Below are 17,926 nucleotides of genomic sequence, written 5' to 3'. Positions count from 1 at the left end.
ATCCCCTTGGGTTCAGCCTCCCGCCTGGAACCCTAGATGCCACGGCTTCTTGGAGAACCTTTGTCTTTCTAATTTTCCAGGGAAGCCTAGGCTGATGGTTTCAGGACCCGGTCAGTGAAGATGGTTTGTGATTTTTTCACACTGCAAACCGCAAGCACTCAGAAGGCCCCGCAGCCAGCATTCCCTGCAGCCTGCATGAGGATGCCGGAGCCTGGCAGAGGGGGGAGGAGGAGTCAGAAAAATTTGAATTCACTGTGGTCCTGTGGGAGCAGAGGGAGAAGTGGCTGGTTTGAGCCCAAATGGAGATAAGCCTGTCTTTTCCATCCTTCTGCTCAGGAGAGAGGCCTGAATGCCCAGCAAATGACAAGATCCGATATTCATTAGTGCCTCCTGAAAGCTATAGAGAGAGGACTCATGGCTAGGGGGTGGGGTGGGGTGGGCGTGGTGGTTGGGGTAGGGGGGCGCCACCTCTACTGCCCCCCCAGCCTTTATTTACATAATAACCTGACCCTCAGGTTACCTTTCATTAACAAACACATGCAAAAACAGAGAAGCAGCTGGCAACATCTCATAAATATATATTGTTAACCCGGGTGTAGACGGCTTACTTTCACTTACTCAGAAAAAAAGGGGGCCTCCTGCTTTGCATAGCCATTAGGGGAGGGGGGCCGACTGCCTCTAGACTGTGCACTCACCCGAGAGGATGCGCTCTGCCTTTGAGGGCCGAGTTCAACCTTCAATTAGCTCACTTGCCTGCGTTCTGGGCTTTCTGCTCCTCACTCTCGCTGGGCGTCTGGAGGTCTGGGAGCCAGGGATGGGGCATTTCAGGCCAATTGTTAAGTGTTTGCTGGCAGGATCACCCTCCCTCCCCGGACGCTGGACTCAGAGAGAGAACTGAGGATGCTCACACGCGGTTCTGAAATGACTCACTACAGCTCTCCAGGAATGAGGACGAAGGGCCCCACGGGTCCCATCTGTCTTCTTACATTTTGTCTTCTTCTCTCTGGGGTCCTTGCTCAGTGGGGCAAGGAGAAGTCCTAGGGAATTCTGCCCGTTCTGAGCCATAGAGGTCCCTGGGTGATGTGGGGCAGGGCACGTGGCCTCTGACTGCCCATTTGCCCGGACTTGGTGATGTCCCACATAGTGGGGTGGGGGGAGCGCACAGATGATGAGGCCTGAGACTGGCCTGTGGCGAGTGAAATTCTGGGAGGATGGAGCTAAGGAAGAGCTGATGCCAAAGCTGGGGAGCACTGGGCCTCTCTCTCCCCTTCCAGCCTCATAGCTCCTCTCCTTGCAAAGTGTGAATTCACTCCCCTGCTCCTGGGTAGCCTCCTACAGGCTCAGGGCTGAAATGTGGATACAGGGAGACATTGAGGTCTTGATGGAAAGGCCCTCTGGGGCTGGAAGGAGCCCCCTAGGAGGGCTGGTCCTGGACACTCAGATCCCCCACTTGCCAGCACCCACTCATTTCTTGGCTGGCCACACTTGGAGTGGCTGTATTGACCGTACTCACAGATTGACACCCAAGGCCTGAGGACCAATTTCTTCACTTATAATAAGAAGGAGGACAATTGGGTAGACAATTCTGCTGGAGCTAGCCGACCTGGGCTCTTTCCCTGTAGGCCAACTCTATGACCAGTTGGCTAGAATGGCTAACATGAATTAAGCACCACCATAGGCCATGAGTATTAGTTATCTACTGCTGTGTAACAAATTATCTCAAACCTTAGTGGCTTTAAATAAAAAATATTTATTATCTCACACAGTTTCTGGGGGGTCAGGAATCAGAGCAGATTAGCTGAGTGGTCCTGGTCCAGAATTTTTCATGAGGACGTGGTCGAGCTGTCAGCCAAGGCTGCATCAGCTAAAGCTTTAATGGGGGCAGAAGGAGCTGTGCCTAAGATCACACGGCTGTTGGCTGGAGGCCTCGTTTCTCACTATGTGGACCTCTCAGAGGGCTGCTTGAGTGACCTCACAACATGGCAGCCAGCTCCCCCAGTGTGAGTGATTTAAGGCGAGGACAAGGAGGAAGCCACAATCCTTTTATGATAAGGTTTTGCACTGTTACCTCTTCCATATTGTAATAATTAGGAGACACTAGGGAATTCCCTGGTAGTCCAGTGGTTAGGACTTGGCGTTCTCCCTGCCAGGGACCTGGATTAGATCCCTGGTTGGGGAACTAAGATCCCACAAGCCATGAAGGCAGCCAAAAAAAAAAAAAAACAACAAAAACCAAAGTGAGTCACTAAGTTCAAGCCACAATCAAGAAGAGAGAAATTAAACTCTACTTCTTGAAGGGAGGAGTATCAAAGAATCTGAGGACGTATTTTTAAACCACCATGGCAGGCATAATGTCAGATGCTCAGTACATGTTATCTTATTTAATCCTCATAATCGTGATTGTTATTGCCATTTTACAGGTGAGGAAACTGCAGCTTAGAGAGGATTCAAGATGAGTCAAACTCACACAGCTGGTTACCTGCAGAACTGGAATTGGGAATCAGATATTGTGAACCAGTGCTGCCCAATAGAACTTTCTGCAGTGATGGAATTGTTCTATATCTGTGCTGTATGGTAGCCACTAGCCACATGTGATTATTGAACACTTGAAATGTAGCTAAGTTCCATGTCTTCCAGCCAAAGACCACCAGAATACAGTTGTAGTTGAACAAGTTGGATTTATTACTTGCTGCAGAGAGAGACCACACACTCTGAGGAATCATGGGGTGACTCATGGACTCACAGGGTGACTCAGCATGGGATGATGTCAAGAAAAATCTATTATAGGATCCGTCTTTGCTTGAGTGATTTGGGAGGTCTAAGGAATCATGATGGTGACTGTAGCCATGAAATTAAAAGATGCTTGCTCCTTGAAAGAAAGCTATGACCAACCTAGATAGCATATTAAAAAGCAGAGACATTACTTTGTCGACAAAGGTCCATCTAGTCAAAACTATGGTTTTTCCAGTAGTCAGGTATGGATGTGAGTGTTGGACTGTAAAGAAAGCTGAGCACCAAAGAATTGATGCTTTTGAACTGTAGTGTTGGAGAAGACTCTTGAGAGTCCCTTGTACTGCAAGGAGATCAAACCAGTCCATCCTAAAGGAAATCAGTCCTGAATATTCATTGGAAGTACTGATGCTGAAACTGAAGCTCCAATATTCTGGCCACCTGATGTGAAGAACTGACTCATTTGAAAAGACCCTGATGCTGGGGAAGATTGAAGGCGGGAGGAGAAGGGTATGACAGAGGATGAGATGGTTGGATGGCATCACCAACTTGATGGACATGAGTTTGAGTAAGCTTCAGGAGATGGTGATGGACAGGGAAGCCTTGCTTGCTGCAGTCCATGGGGTCGCAGAGTCATATATGACTGAGCGGCTGAGCTGAACTGAAGGAATCATCTCATTCTCATGACTCACTGGAAGTCCTCTCATTTCACAAACCAAGGCTCCAAATGATGACTTGATTTGCCTCTGACCTGAACGACCGCTCTTCTCTGGCATGCATGGACCCTGCTCAAGGAGGAGGAGAAAAGACCTTACCTTTGAGTTGCTTACAGCCACTCAACTCAGGGAATACTCTTTGGGCAAAGGAAATTCCTGCCCAGTGCCACTCAGAGGCAGGTGGAGGTGTGGCCTGCCCTGGTGCCAGGTGAGTCTCAGACTCTGGCGCTCTTCCAGGCCCTCCCAGGAAAGGAGAGGGTGCAGCCAGAAGATGCCCGTGGCATCCCTTGGCTACGTGGGCTACTCTGGGGCTTGGAAGTTGCATGTCCAAATCTGAATCCTAATGACGTTTCTGTGCCAGGGGCTGATAGGAACAGTGCCTGCCACCACCTGTGCCCACATGGCACACCCCATGCCATTAAGGGGACTCAGTATTTGACACTAATCCCCCCGAAGCCTTTTGAGCTCTTCACTCAATATTTCGAAACCAATTACGGGGCTCAGAGTTTGCAAAGAGGGTTGACATTTGGGCTTTCCAGCAGGGACACCCTCAGCACCAGTCTGAGAATGTGGTAATTTAGCAAAGAGAGAAAGCATATAATTTTTTTTAGCTTGAGGGGAGGCTGGAGGCAACCGGAAATATCCCTTGAGCAGAGTCAGAGTCTCTGGTTCAAAAGAGGCAGTGTGCTCCCCACCGTAATCAAACTTCAGGGCCCCTTTGATTTGAAACGGGACAGGCAGAGGAGGTTGGAGGCTTCACTGTTGTGGGGGGGCTGTTTGCTCCTGGGAGCCAGCCCAGAGCCTCCATTTAACTGGAATGGACTGGGGCAGGTCTCCCATCTGGACCACTGTGTCCTAAGAGCCACAAGTGATTCACGGCTCTGGGGTGATCCACGGGTCAGTGTGGCCAGAGAGGGTAGAGAGCTGGCTACCACCTGTTCCTTCTGGGACCCTGACTGCCCAGTTGACCTTCTGTCCTGGTCTGCTTTCTAGACGTGTCCTGATCTCCTCTACTACTCCTCCAGCTTTCCAAGATGGGCAAGACCAAACTGGGACTCAAAGTTCCTGAATTCTTTATCTATGTTCCCAGGTGGAAACTCCAGGACCTGGTGTCCCAACACAGCCCCTACTTCAGTGCTCCAAAAGCCTGGGCCCAGAGACCCCTCCTTCTGGGGAATGAAGACAGTCCAAAGTCTGTGGTCAAAGAGGGAAGACCCCTCTCTCTGTGGCCTCACCTCTCTCCTCTGTCTCTCCCCTGGGGGCCTCTGCAGGGCACTGGGGGTGAGGTTGTAATGTAGCCTTACTCTGGAGTCCCCGTTTACATCAGTTCGGGTGAGCAGAGAAGACTGCTTACTGGTCAGGAGTGTTTAAGTCCCAGCTCGGTTACCTAAAGAAGCAGACGCACCCACAGGCCTTTCCTGGCTCCAGCTCCAGCTCCAGCTCATCTGCTGTCGTCCCTACCCTGTTGCTTCCATGCAGATGTGTCTGGCAGGTGGGTTATGCCCCAGGGTGGGTGGGGAGAAGCGATGCCCAAGAGTGAGGTGGCATTCTGGTCAATCCCAACAACTGGCTCTCTGGAAACACACAAGCTTCAGGGGTGGTGGTGGTGTCTGCCAATTTCTGTGGCGTAAATGCTCCCACCTCAGCCCATTATATCTACTACTGTGGGCAAGAATCCCTTAGAAGAAATGGAGGAGCCATCATGGTCAACAAAAGAGTCCGAAAGGCAGTACTTGGATGCAATCTCAAAAACGATAGAATGATCTGTGTTCGTTTCCAAGGCAAACCATTCAATATCACAGTAATCCAAGTCTATGCCCCAACCAGTGATGCCGAAGAAGTGGAGGTTGAACGGTTCTATGAAGACCTACAAGACCTTCTAGAACTAACACCCAAAAAAGATGTCCTTTTCATTATAGGGGACTGGAATGCAAAAGTAGGAAGTCAAGAAACACCTGGCGTAACAGGCAAGTTTGGCCTTGGAGTACAGAATGAAGCAGGGCAAAGGCTAATAGAGTTTTGCCAAGAGAACACACTGGTAACAGCAAACACCCTCTTCCAACAACACAAGAGAAGACTCTACATGTGGACATCACCAGATGGTCAACACCGAAATCAGATTGATTATATTCTTTGCAGCCAAAGATAGTGAAGCTCTATACAGGCAGCAAAAACAAGACTGGGAGCTGACTGTGGCTCAGATCATGAACTGCTTATTGCCAAATTCAGGCTTAAATTGAAGAAAGTAGGGAAAACCACTGGTCCATTCAGGTATGACCTAGATCAAATCCCTTATGAGTATACAGTAGAAGTGACAAATAGATTTAAGGGACTAGATCTGATAGACAGAGTGCCTGATGAACTATGGACAGAGGTTCGTGACATTGTACAGGAGACAGGGATCAAGACCATCCCCATGGAAAAGAAATGCAAAAAAGCAAAATGGCTGTCTGAGGAGGCCTTACAGATAGCTGGGACGAGAAGAGAAGCGAAAAGCAAAGGAGAAAAGGAAAGATATTCCCATCTGAATGCAGAGTTCCAAAGAATAGCAAGGAGAGATAAGAAAGCCTTCCTCAGCAATCAGTGCAAAGAAATAGAGGAAAACAACAGATTGGGAAAGACTAGAGATCTCTTCAAGAAAATTAGAGATACCAAAGGAACATTTCATGCAAAGATAGGCTCGATAAAGGACAGAAATGGTATGGACCTAACAGAAGCAGAAGATATTAAGAAGAGGTGGCAAGAATACACAGAAGAACTGTACAAAATAGATCTTCATGACCCAGATAATCACGATGGTGTGATCACTCACCTAGAGCCAGACATCCTGGAATGTGAAGTCAAGTGGGCCTTAGAAAGCATCACTACGAACAAAGCTAGTGGAGGTGATGGAATTCCAGTTGAGCTATTTCAAATCCTCAAAGGTGATGCTGTGAAAGTGCTGCACTCAATATGCCAGCAAACTTGGAAAACTCAGCAGTGGCCACAGGACTGGAAAAGGTCAGTTTTCGTTCCAATCCCAAAGAAAGGCAATGCCAAAGAATGCTCAAACTACCGCACAATTGCACTCATCTCACATGCTAGTAAAGTAGTGCTCAAAATTCTCCAAGCCAGGCTTTAGCAGTACGTGAACCGTGAACTTCCAGATGTTCAAGCTGGTTTTAGAAAAGGCAGAGGAACCAGAGATCAAATTGCCAACATCCGCCGGATCATTGTAAAAGCAAGAGAGTACCAGAAAAATATCTATTTCTGCTTTATTGACTATGCCAAAGCCTTTGACTGTGTGGATCACAATAAACTGTGGAAAATTCTGAAAGAGATGGGAATACCAGACCATCTGACCTGTCTCTTGAGAAACCTGTATGCAGGTCAGGAAGCAACAGTTAGAACTGGACATGGAACAACAGACTGGTTCCAAATAGGAAAAGGAGTAGGTCAAGGCTGTATATTGTCACCCTGCTTATTTAACTTATATGCAGAGTACATCATGAGAAACACTGGGCTGGAAGAAACACAAGCTGGAATCAAGATTGCTGGGAGAAAGATCAATAACCTCAGATATGCAGATGACACCACCCTTATGGCAGAAAGTGAAGAACTAAAGAGCCTCTTGATGAAGGTGAAGGAGGAGAGTGAAAAAGTTGGCTTAAAGCTCAACATTCAGAAAACTAAGATCATGGCATCTGGTCCTATCACTTCATGGGAAATAGATGGGGAAACAGGGGAAACAGTGTCAGACTTTATTTTTTGGGCTCCAAAATCACTGCTGATGGTGATTGCAGCCATGAAATTAAAAGACGCTTACTCCTTGGAAGGAAGGTTATGACCAACCTAGATAGCATATTTAAAAGCAGAGACATTACTTTGCCAACAATTTCCATCTAGTCAAGGCTATGATTTTTCCAGTGGTCATGTATGGATGTGAGAGTTGGACGGTGAAGAAAGCTGAGCACCGCAGAATTGATGCTTGTGAACTGTGGTGTTGGAGAAGACTCTTGAAAGTCCCTTGGACTGCAAGGAGATCCAATCAATCCATCCTAAAAGAGATCAATCCTGGGTGTTCATTGGAAGGTCTGATGTTGAAGCTGAAACTCCAATACTTTGGCCACCTCATGCGAAGAGTTGACTCATTGGAAAAGACCCTGATGCTGGGTAGGATTGGGGGCAGGAGGAGAAGGGGACGACAGAGGATGAGATGGTTGGATGGCATCACCAACTCGATGGACATGGGTTTGGGTAGACTCCGGGAGTTGGTAATGGACAGAGAGGCCTGGCGTGCTGCAATTCATGGGGTCGCAGAGAGTCGGACACGACTGAGCGACTGAACTGAACTGAACTGACAGCCCATTGCAAACTGTCATCATGATGTCATTAAACATGAAAATGGAGAGAGACACGCAGAATTGGTTCTTCCAAGTCTGTGTGAGTGGCTCCAGCACATTGATGGGTAGAAGAGGGATATATGGTCCTGAAACCCTGTTCTAGAACTACCCGCCCTCCTGCACATTCTCCAGGCGCCCCCTGCCTGGTGCACAAAAGGGGATTCCACCCCCTGATGCCTTCTGGGCAAAACTGTGCCAGGTCGGTCAGTCAGGGAGGCCTGAGCAGGGGCTGGGGGCAAAGGTGAGCCCAGGATGGGAACAGAGCCAATATGGCTGGGCTTTCCTGAGGCATCCCCTGCCCCCCTGCACTGAACCCCTGTTGGAAGGAAGAGTGAGATTTCTAGAAGTGTCCCTAAAAGAAAAGGGTAGGGGAGCTGGGAATTATCCTACCTGAGGATCAATAAGGCTTAATGAGAAAGCAGATTTCAAAGCAGGAAAGGATGCACAGCTAATCCTGGCCGAGGCAATTAGCCAGAAAGCCACTCTGATGGGGGATCTGGTTTCTCTTATTCCCGAATCCCCTGGCTTTAGGAAACCTCAAAGCATAGGAGGCAAAGGAAAATGAAAATAAACCCCATCTCTTTCAATAAAGCACAAAGGCCTTGCCTCTGTTGGCAGGAGCCCGGCCTTCGTTTCCCAGATGGCAGATGCTGGCATGAGGTCCGGGGAGGCTGAGGGGGCCAGGAGGGAGGGAGGCCTGGCCTCACACCCCAGGCATTGAAGCGGGAACAAGGACCCTTGATAAACACCCTCGCCACGCTGAGCGATCCGACCTGGAGGATGCCATCATGTATTTTTAATCTGCCTCCTCCTCGCTGAATAATGAGAGAGGAAAATCGTAAGGTTTGACTGGCATTTACAAGGAGGCTGTGAAGGAGGCTAGACCGGCAGAAGATGAGAGAAGATGAGCCGGAGGGCTCATCACGGTTAAACTCCTGGGTCCTGCCTCCCTCCCCTTCCCAGGGAGGCTCTTTGCGCCTCCAGCCGGCAGACCTACCTTTCCGCTCAGCCCTTACTCCAAGGGACTCCGGGAAAAGGTTCATTTGTCCCCCAGAGACCAAAAGCTCCAAGTTCTGACCAGAACCAGCTGGCGGTAGAGGATGGGGTGGGGTAAAGAGAACTGGACAGAGGGTGGGGGTGGACACCGGGCCTTTGTCAAGGTCCATGATGTAAATACCCTCGCTGCAATGTGATACAGCTGAGCATGGGCAGGGAAGTGCAGAGTCAGCTCCAGCGGTCTAATCATGCGGGTGGGGGGGCTGGAATGATTAAATTCTCTATGGAGGGAGGGTGAGCGCAGAGAAAGAGGGAAGGGACTTTGCGGGCTAGGGGCAGAGAGATGCCTAAAAGCTAAGGGGAGGGAGGGAATCTTTAGAAGGAGCATCAGGGTTGACTGCATAGTGACTGTGAGGCCCTGGGCAAGTAATGTAACTTTTGGGAGCCGTCTGGTGCCTGGAGACAAGAGCCGTCACCCATTTCCTATAAAGCTGTTGGAAGGGTCTTTGTTTACCCAGGGGCCTTGGACCACATTGGGTAGTCTGTGCTGACAGTGTGTTGTAGGGAGGTGTTCTTGGGCCAATGCTCTATCAGTTTGACCTCTTGGGGGATGCAGACAAAGGTCTGCCACGTGCGTGGTCACTGATGTCTATGTGGTGAACTCCCAGTGAACTCTCTGGACCCCAGCACTCAGGTGAGCATCCCCAGGTGGTGAGCGCTGTTGAACATGGTTCTGAAAGGATTGGGAGTCGTCCACAGGACTCCACTGGGAGAGGAACCTGGACACTCGGTTGGTGAGACACCTGGTCTCACCTGGACGCTGCCCTGGGCACCTCTTTCCACTGCTGACATTTACCTGCATCCTCTCCCTGGGATGGACTGTGCTCATAAGAATCCAATGGCTTTGCTGAGTTCTATGAGATTTTCTAGTGAATTCCTGGACCTGGAGATGGTCTTGGAGACTCCAGAACACACATCTGCCCTCATAGAAGATGTAAGCTGGGGCCAGGCCATTCCAGCCCCTTCCTCATTGGTAAGCAAAGTGTTCTTTTTTCCCTTTTTGCAAAAGATGCATCAGATCCTTGGAGCATGAACACAGTGTGAATCTACATCCATGTGGTTTTGGGGAGCTAGGAGAGTCACCAGTGGACACAACCACTGTTCCATCCCCACTACACCTTCTGGGATGCAGGGAGGCCCCACTCCCTGATGGTCACCCTCTCTTCCACAGTGAGGAGTGTGACACCCCAGATCAGCTGTGCAGGAAAGTGGACCCCATGTAAAGTTTGAGCCTGAGTCCGAAGCAAAGAAGACTTAGAGGCCTTGGCCCAGGGGAGTCAGATGAGGGCAAGTGGCAGGTCTGCCATGTGGGTAGCAGCAAAACAGGGCAGCAGGGGATGGGAGGGTGAGGAGCGGATGCTTGGAGTGACCATGAGAGACAGCACTTCACAGGGTCACGTAGGCCCCCTGCATCTGAATGGCTCACAGTTACGGGCTTAAAAGGATCAGAATGCTATGAAACACGTTTAACACACTCAGCAGAGACCAATTCAGTCTTGGTTGATTTGCACGGTGTTTTAAAATCATGCTACCCCTCCACCCCCTCGATGGACGTCTATATGCGCCTCTGAAGAGCCAGGCTCTGGTCCCGCTGCATGGGTGCCTCGTTGTTATCTCCAGTCTGGGAGAACAGGCACTTTCCCGTGTGAGCAAGGAACTCCCTCTGGAACATTGGATTTTCTAGGTGCTTTGCCTGCAATCTGGGGGCTTCTCAACCTGGAGGATGGCCATGCTTTGGCCTCCCATGGGGTTTGAGCATCAGCATCAGCTACAGAAGGGGTGAGCATACTGCTATTCAATTATGGTCTCCCATGACAACGGATCTCTTTCTTGAACTGAAATTCTTTATTAATGAGGAAGCCCAGAGTACCATAGAATGTTATATTTCTGAGATTTAAAAGCACACTTGGCGGTAAAATTTGGCATGCTTGTTCATAGATTTTGGAGCCCGAGGGGAGCTTAGAAGTGATTTTCTCTGGTATCTTCATGCCACAGACAAGGAAACAGAGGTCTAAGAGGTGGCACAGTCCCCTCAAGGCTCTGTGGCCGTTTAGAAGCCAGGACTGGCCTTACCGTTCAGCCTTCCGTCCATTGACAGAAACAGAAGACTTTTGTTAAAACAATCAAATGTAAGAGCTGCCATGTGCAAAGTTCTTGGTGTGGGCAGGGCACAGGGCTGACTTTTGACACTTATTACTCCATTTAATCTTTACAACACTTCATCAGGGGTATTTTGTTTCCATCCAGCTGGATGGACTCTAACTCAAGTATGACATGACTTGCGCCAAGTTATTGTCAGACTCCACAAATTAAGGACTGAGTCCTTCACAAGACTTCTCCCATGTCAGAGGCCAGCCAGGGGTCCCCAGGCCACCCTCATTTCTGACCAGATAGCTTTATCTTAGGACCACCTCAGCTTTGACAGTTCTCCAACATGACTCACAGAACTCAGGACAGTGCTATATTTTTTATTACAGTTTTATTGTAAAGGCTACACACAGGACAAGATCTGGGAGAGTACTGAATACACAATGTCCAAGCCCTCTCTCCGTGGAATCAGGAGGCATCGTTCTCCTGGTGTGGCCTTGTGTTCACCAACCAGGAAGCACCAGTAGCTTCAAAACTCACTTTACAAAGCTACAGTGATCAAAACAGCATGCCGGCATAAAGATAGACATATAGACCAATAGAACAGAGCAGAGACCCTAGAAATAGACACACACACACAAATGATCTTGACAAGGTTGTCAAGGCCAATGACAGTTCTAACACCACATACAAAAATTAACTCAAAATGGATTGGAGATCCAAAAGTTAAGCTGAAACTATAAAACCCTTACAAGAAAACGTAGGGTAAAAACTCTATGGCATTGAATTTGGCAATGATTTCTTATCATGCCAGAGGCATGGACAGCAAAAGGAGAAATAGACAAGTTGGACTTTTGAACACGAAAATTGAAAATGCTGGGGTATCAAAAGATGCTATTGACAGAGTAAAAAAGTGCAGAATGGAAGAAAATTTTTGCAAACCATGTATCTGATAAGGGATTAATATCCAGAATAAATAAAAGCTTGGAGTTTTTATTGGGTTTCATTACACACATGCAATTGATTACATCACTGATTGCATGATTGAACTCAATATCCAGCGTCCCCTCCCTTTTCCAAACTTTGGGTCCAAAGTTCCAACCCTCTAATTATGTGGTTGATCTTTCTGGTGACCAGTCCCCCTCTTGAAGCCATCTAAAACTTGCCATGGATCATCTCACTAGCAACAGAGACTCTCCTTTCACTCAGAAAATTCTAAGAGTTTTTGAAGTTCTGTGCCAGGAACTGGGGACAAAGACCAATATAAACTCTTCATTATACCACAGAAGTCTTATCATTGTCATTTAACCAAGGGTTGGCTGAGGTTGAGAGAGTAATTTGCTCCAAGTCCAGCAGCTTGTCAGTGGCAGCCATAGAACCAGAGCTCAGGGTTTGGACTTACTTTTTTTAAAATATACAATTTATTTATTTATTTGTCTGCTTTGAGTCTTAGTTGCCACACGGCTCTTCCATCTTTAGTTGTGGCATGTGGGATCTATTAATAGTTCCCTGACCAGGGATCAAACCTGGACCCCCTGCATTGGGAGTGCTGAGTCTTAGCCACTGGACCACCATGGAAGTCACTCTGGGCTTATGCTTAAAGTGACCAATTATCACTGCATAAGGACTCTCAGAGCTTCCCCAGTGGCTCAGCAGCTAAAGAATCCAACTGCAGTGCAGGAGAAAAGGGTTTGGTCTCTAGGTCAGGAAGATCCCCTGGAGGAGGGCGTGGCAATCCACTCTAGTATTCTTGCCAGGAAAATCCCATGGACAGAGGAGCCTGGCAGGCTATGGTCTATGGGGTCCCAAAGAGTCAGACAAGACTGAAGCGACTGAGGACTCACAGAAGGAGAGAACTGAGCAAACTTTCCCCAGGGCCAGTGCAGATTGAATGCGGAGAGAAGAAATTATGTTCAGTCAAAGAGGAAATGTGTTGTAAAGCCTTGAGAAGAGCTTCTGGCTCTAAGGACTCAAAACTACTGTCTGGGGTCCAGAGAGAGGACACAGTTTTTCAGGACTGGATTCTTACAACATAGTTATTCATGTGTCTAGGGACTGGGTGCAGTGATGTTGGGTTGATTCCTTCTCCAGGGTCCCTTTGACTCTGGAAAGAGAGTAAACTTGGGAGAGTAAACCAGATCCTGGGATAACATCTCTCAATACTATATTTTGACTGTGTTGTGTGTACTGGGGTCTAGTCCCCTAGGGAGGCTGAGGGCAGTGTTGTTCAATGGAAATAGAATTTGAGCCACTTTTAAGTCATTTTCCACTTTCTAGTAGATATGGTGAAAATAAACAAGTAAAATTAAATGTATTTATTTAACCCAATGTATTCCATATATTATCATGTCAATATTTAATAGATATAAAAGCAGAGAATGAAATATTTTCAATCCTCGATTCATACTGGGTCTTCCAAATCCAGTGCGTATTCTGCACACATGGCGCATATCATTTTGGACTAGTCACATGTCACATGTGGCTTGTGAGCATTGTATTGGATAGCTCCTGTCTATAGCCTCCATCCTGTTCTTGAAAGGGACTAGTTGTGACAAAAGGCTAGAAACTCTGCTTAGGTCTCCACCATATTGTATAGATTCCTATTTCCATCTGCAAATAGGGGAAAGCCACTTCACTTCTGTGTATTAACCATGTCGTTTATTGACTAGATTTTTGATGCTTTGACATCTGGGTCTTTGCTGATTCTGGAGAGACATCCTTCCAGGGTTAGCCGATCCCTAGAGACTGTAAACAACTCATCCGAATGTGCTTTTTATATACAAACAAACTAATCCACTGTTCACACCACCACCCACCTCCTCTACAGGGCTCTCACCCTATGGGCTTCTAACAACCAGCCCTAATCACCCCAGGGCCAGGGACCAGACAACCAGAGGAAGCCCCTAAGCCCCAGAGCTTGCTGTCCAGCCCTAAGCTTGCTCACCCTGCCTTGCCCATACCTTCCCACAGAAACCACCACCCAGGCTCTTACCCATGTTTCTCCTTGCTGTGTCTGATGCTTCCCCATGTGGCCCTGCAAGGCCTGGTGTGGCTCCCCCCTCTTGGGAACCATGAGTTGCAAACTGTCTTTTCAATGGCCATTTTCTCCTGATCTGTTGGCCTCACTTAGTCTCAGCTGTTCTGTTACTATCCTGCTCTGGCTTCAGCTTTGTAGACGGGGGTGGCGGTCGGGGAGCCCTGCAGGTGCTTCTGCACGAGCCATTAACTTAACTAATGACAAACTTTGCTCATCAACAGAGGCTGTCCTGGAGCCACCTGTGCAGAACTTGGGTGAAATCAGAGAGGAAATAGTCCCTGGATCTGGGTCACCCGTGCTCTCCAGAGTCCGGCGAGAGCAGAGGATGATGCTGGCCTCAGCAATGAACAGCCTGTATTCAGGGAAGGGAGCCCGCCTGGGTCAGAGGCCGCTGACATCACAGGCTAAATGGATGTTCAGAGAGAGACCCCATGACAACTGAGTTCCAAGAGGCTTCCCAGAAGTTGTCTGACCTCACAGAAAAATCAATGCACCTCTTGTTTTTGTCTCCTGAAATATTTCATCGGTGATGATTCTTCCCCAGGTGACAACATATTTTATGACAAAGCGCGCGGCAGGCTGCTGGGCCCCGGGTGGCTTCAGACACAGCCTGACATCCTTCCTGTCATTATTGATGAGCCTCACCTGCGTGGGGTTGGGAGGCGGCGGCTTCCTCCCGGTCCTGCTAGGGAGCCTGGGAGGGGACCCAGATGCCACAAACCCATCTGTTTCTGGAGAAGGTCCCGGTGGCGGTGAGAATGCTGCCATCCTAGGATGTCAAAGCTGATGTCAGGGCACCTCGGCCCACCCACATGAGGCCTGCAGAGGGCCCCCTGCCCCCTGGCAGAGCATCTGCAGGGGAGGAGGGCGGAGGTCACACTGCTAGTTAAGGAGAGGGCTGAGACCAAAACGTGAGACTTCTAGTTTCCAGTTCGGTCATTTTTCCTGCTCTTCCACCAGCATTTTACAAATGCTTTCTTTTTCTCTTCCTTTCTCTCTTTCTCCCTCCTTTCTCTGTCCATTCTCCTCCCTCCCTCCCATCTTCCTGCCCCACATCTCTGCCCTCCCTCCCTTTTCACAACCAGCAGAGAGCCTTCCACTTGCCAGGTACTCCCTGGCATGCATTTATTCAGCCCCATTTGCAGACAGTCACGCGGGGGCATTTCAGGGGAGAGCTGCTCTAGGAGAAGCGGTATCTGGAGGGCCAGAAGGCAGGAGCTCTGGAGGCACGCTGGTCTCCCGTGGTCCTGCCTCCGACAGTCTGTGTCCACACTCCCCCTGACCCTGCCTGGGGGGCACCTGTCCATCACAGCAGGACCTCCAGCGTCCTTTCAGGGCCTGGGCCAGGAAGGGTCACCTGAAGGTTGGATCAGGCCGAGGTCAGCCGGCCTCTCGACAGCATCTCTGACGGGAAACAAGCACAGATCTGCTTAACTCGCAGGGGAAGGGGACACAGAGGGGCTCTGGTCCACCATCCTCCCGCTCAGGCCAGCTCCTCACCTCCGTGATCAGGCTGGGGGTGTGGGGGAAGCCACACGACCCCCTCCTGGGGCACCTTCTGCCTCAAGACCCTTTGTCCTGGCTCTGAGAGGAGGGGGAGCCCCAGTTTCCTCTTCCGTATCTTCCAGCTGTCTGCCACGGCCCTCCCCTCTCCTGTGTGCCTGTCTGTACCATGGGGCCCAATGAGCGGAGGCCAGGTCCCTTCCAGCCCAGCCTCCCCCGGTTTCAGAATGAGGGTTCTCAGGGTGGCCCTGGGCCTCCAACTGCAGGAGCACCTTGGGGGATTGTTAAGATTCCCAGGCCCCGTTCCTGGTCTTGGGGCTGAAAGAGCTGGGCATGGGACTCGGAAATCTGTGTGCCTACTGACCCGCTTGAGTGAGCCCTGCAGACAGAGGACCCAGGATGGAGGCAATGGAGGCTTAGGCAGGCAGTGCAGGTAGGAATGAAGTGAGAAAGTGAAACTGTTAGTCTCTCACTCGTGTCCAACTCTTTGCGACCCCATGGACTGTAGCCCACCAGGCTCCTCTGTCCATGGAGTTCTCCAGGCAAGAATACTGGAGTGAGTTGCCATTTCCTGCTCCAGGGGATCTTCCCGACCCGGGGATAGATCCTCTCTTATTAATTGGAGAGGAGCCTCAGCTTCTCCTGCAGGGTGCATCCATGCTCATCAGAGGCTGGAGGGCAGAACAGAGAAAGAGAGGGCCGGAGCTGGCACCCATCCCCTTCGCATCCCTTCCCCACTCAGCCCCTCCCCCAGGCTGACCACCTTCCCTTCATGGAGACATCGCTCAGCACAACCCAGAGGAGGCACAACCCTCCTCCTAACTGATTTGCAAGTCTCCGAGCCCAGGGACTGAGCTTGGCTGGGGTTCTGGGGGAGCCGCCAGGGTGGGATGGGGAGGCTGCCCCAATGAGGGGGAGGTGCCCAGCTTCTGCCGGCTGGTTCCTCTCCACTCCACTCCGTCAGGGCTGGCACATGCCAGGATACTGGCTCCTGATCTTGGCAAAGGGAAATGAAGTTGCTGCCCCTGAGCTAATTAAAGAGGGAGGGGGGCCGGCGGGTGGGAGTTGGCAAGCAGAGTGGTTGCCGTTGCCAAGTGTCCAACACACTGCCCACGTGCCAGTTCAGGGCGGGGGAAGGGAGCGGTGGGAGGTGGGGGAGCAAGAATTCTCCTTGAGCAAAGCCAGCTGTTTGGAGGGCAATTCACTCACCCTCTCCCTGCCTGCACTTGTCAACTCAGCAGACTGGGGCATCTGTCCCCATAACCGGCACGTCCCAGGTACTTCCCGGAGGAAGGGGACCCAGGCCCCCTGCTAGAAGCTCCTGACACATCGGAACAGCCCCCAGAGCTGTCCTGTCCAGTGCAGAAACCTCTGGTCACATGTAGCTATTTTAAATCAGCTGCAATGAGATAAAATGAATACAGTTCCTCTGTTGCTCTAGCCACATTTCAAGTGTTTGATAGCCACAGGCAGCCAGTGGCTACCCCTGGACAATGCAGATATGGGACCTTGCCTACATCAGTGAACATTCTGTTGGCTAAAACTTCAGCAGCTGGCACACTTTGTACCTGCAGCAATCATCCTAACGATTGTTTTCACTGCAGCCTAAATCCATGTACACTCTTCTTAGGAAAAGAAACGAACACACACCCTGTGCTGAGACTGCCAATCAATGTAGGCTTAATTCCTGAGCCCCCGCGCTGTATGAATCAGGTATGGTGCAGAGACCTAGGGTTGCCAAGCAGAAGGAGACGGTCCCCCAGTCTCGAGGAGCAGGGAGCAGAGATGTGCACAGTGACCATGTCACCATCACTTTTGTAGGGCAAGGGCTGTGCTGGAGGGATGTGCAGAAATGTGGGGGTGTGTGTCAGATTCGCTTAGCCGAACCTGGGGTCCAGAGTCAGACTTCTGGACTTTTGAGGTGTTTTGAGGCTCTGCTCTGCTTCCTGTCAGATTACTGAGAAGATCATCACAAATGCTGTGTGGGGCCATGTCAAGGCTTGTGCTGCAGAAGACCCACCTTGAGCTTCCCATTTAAAGTTTCCTTCTCCCAGCATAATCTCTCTAGCGCGTTGTCATTCTCAACCACACCAGCCACGTGGAAATGACCCCCACACTTGCGTGTTCAGCCCACACTCTGGCTTCCTCACGCTGGACCCTTACTCAGGCAACGGTGCTGGGTTCACCTCCACTGGGTTACGCCACCAGCACCTCACACTCCACGTGTATCCCGCCTTCCCACCACGGCTCAGCCTGCAATGGAGCATCCATCCTTCCCCACCATTGTATCCTGCATCTGCGGTTGCCATCTCTCAGGATCCTGTGAGCCCTTCCAGGGCAGGACCCTGTGCCCCCTCTGTGTGTTTCCTGGCTTATTCTGGTTCTTAGCACATAGCAGAGGTTCCAGAAATGTC

Source organism: Giraffa tippelskirchi, chromosome 3 (genome assembly GCF_054371585.1).
Source record: "Giraffa tippelskirchi isolate mGirTip1 chromosome 3, T2T-mGirTip1v1.2.pri, whole genome shotgun sequence".
NCBI classification, from domain to species: Eukaryota; Metazoa; Chordata; class Mammalia; order Artiodactyla; family Giraffidae; genus Giraffa; species Giraffa tippelskirchi.
Note: the sequence above shows the minus strand (reverse complement) of the source record.